The sequence below is a fragment of the Alosa sapidissima genome, chromosome 15 (assembly GCF_018492685.1).
Source record: "Alosa sapidissima isolate fAloSap1 chromosome 15, fAloSap1.pri, whole genome shotgun sequence".
Classification (NCBI taxonomy): Eukaryota; Metazoa; Chordata; class Actinopteri; order Clupeiformes; family Clupeidae; genus Alosa; species Alosa sapidissima.
The window spans coordinates 33,198,485-33,200,984 of record NC_055971.1 but is presented as its reverse complement, the minus strand read 5'-3'; the positions used below and the strand labels follow the sequence as shown (position 1 = coordinate 33,200,984).

The following is a 2,500-nucleotide window of genomic DNA, read 5'->3' as shown; positions in this document are numbered from 1 at the left end:
TCTGGATCTACATAGATGTGTTTTTACATGGATTGGGCGCAGTCCCATCTTCCTTTACATGACCTGTATACACATGGATTGGCTTTAAAAAAAAATAGGACAACATGACCTGTATAACTGGTGGTGGCTAGGCATTGAACTCGACTTCATTCAAGTATTCCAATGGTACCTCATTTATGAAAATCGGACATACGGGTCAAAAGTTACATGCACACACCTTCACAGACGCAGACAGCCCAGCTTCATAATTAAGCAGCTGCTAGATGGCTTAGAACTCTGCCAGGTGCAAGCAATCAAGAGTCTGCCAGAGAGCTGTGATGTCATAATGGAAAATGGAAAATCCGAGCATTACACCATTCATTTCAATGGGGCCAAAAAAACTATATGAAAACCGGTGTTGGAAGTTGGAACCGTGTTGATAACGCTCCCTAAAAATGGGGGGAACGGAAATAATATGTATACTTAAGAAGAACAATAGTGGGCTTGCTAGATCAAGCCAACTAATAACAATATTAATAAGGCAAGTCCAGATGTGTTGAAACGAACAGAATTTTGTTGTTTTTGACACATCTGTATGTCCAGATAGGGATAACACAATTTGTGTTGTTTCTAACACATTGCTTTTATTATACTGTGTACACTCTTACAACAAAGGTGTTGAAAATAACACAACTTGTGTTGTTTTTTTTAACACATCTCTATGTCCAGATAGGTATAACACAGTTTGTGTTGTTTCTAACACATTTATTTTAAAAGTGTAAGACCGTCTAAGTGTAAGAACGTGTTTGTGTAGCACCTAAGTTAGGCTATCGTTGAATCGCTGAAACAGCTGTCTACATAAAGACTATTGCTACAATCTGGCTATAGCCTACAGTTAACCCTTTGCAGACCGCGCTGAACATTACATTTTTTCATACTCGATGGCCTTATGGCACAAAAAGGCTTATTGTGTGATTATGCTACATGACAGAGATATAATTTACCCACCATTATAATCAGGAGAAATAGCCCTTTCAAATGGTATAAAATATAATTAATATTTTTGAGGAGAACACACATATTTTTAAAAAGATATCTTTAAAATTCAACCCTAAAAAACACAAAACTATCAGTTTGTCAAGATTAATCTCATTTTCCCCCAATTTTTGTTGTAGATAGAGAAAAACTTAGAGTGAATGGGAGATTCACAATTTTGTCCTCTACTCAGTGATGAAAACAGAGTCAATGTATCACCTTTTGTTCAAAAGTTATGATAAATGTATTAGACCTTTGCAGACGGCACAAAACATTCCGATTTTTCATACTTGATGCCCTTGTGAGACAAAAAGGCTTATTGTGTGGCCATGCTACATGGCAGAGATAAGATATACCCACCATTGTAATCAGGAGAACTAGTCCTTTTAAATGGTACATATCATAGTTAATACGTTTGAGTGTAACACACATTGTTTTTAAACAATACCTTGACCATCAAAAAACACGAAAATATCAATTTGTAAAGATGAATCTTGCTTTTCACCTAATGTCTATTGTAGATATAGTGTGTGAAAGATAGACAGTGTTGTGATCTCCTCAGTGAAAAAAACAGAATCAATTTATCACCTTTGGTTCAGAAGTTAAGAAGATTAATTTACTCATAACTGCAAGTCGCAGTAACATGTAGAATTTTTAAAGAGTAGGATGTTTTCCTTTCCTGGTTTGACATCTGACCAAAAATACACAGATATAATGGTCATGTAACAAATATAAGATGTTTTACCATCAAAACAAGATGCATAGCTAAATATAGGATGTCTTACTGTACTCTGAAGAGGCTAAATCAATTGTGGGGAGGAAAGATAAAGGCTGAAATAAAGACTAGCCAGATGGTAACTGCTTCTCCGTGTGCTTCATTCTACTATGAAAACAAGAATAAGAGACACTGGCACATGTGTTAGGTTTACGAAAGAAGAAATAAATCATTTTATTTAGATAAGTCTTTAACGATTTCATTAAATAATCAGGAAGAACAACTTCAGGTAAATAACAAAACATATGTTTACAAACAAGCAGTAACTATTAGAACTACAAGAATGACAAGACAACAGTATAACAAAGATCAACAAAATACATGATGAACAAAGCATCAATTCATATTAGCATTCACACATATAAACAATTAAAACATTAGAAGAAATTCAATACATTTAACAACCATACAGCATATAATTAGATACAATATATAATTATCGATATCATTTGCCCTACACATAAGGTGATACACTAACGCAGCATTCACACCAGATCCGTGTGTGTGTTGTCACAGCTGTGGCGTGTGTGTGTGCGTGTGTGTGTGTGTGTGTGTCCATCTAAGCCTAGCAGACGATGAGGTGTAAATGCTACTGGAGTTGGTGTCCCTGTCTGTGTTAGAAGGATAGGCAAAGTGTATGCTTTCTACCTAACATGGGACTTGACCAAGCTCAAAATAAAGAAATTGTCAGATGAGAAAATTAGAAATTGA

At 35.4% G+C, this 2,500-nt stretch overlaps 1 protein-coding gene across 1 annotated transcript in view; it reads left to right on the top strand.

The window, feature by feature from the left end:
• The window catches only part of acsl3a (acyl-CoA synthetase long chain family member 3a), a 21,540-nt gene that overhangs the window by 7,242 nt on the left and 11,798 nt on the right, over positions 1-2,500 (top strand). The window lies entirely within an intron of this gene.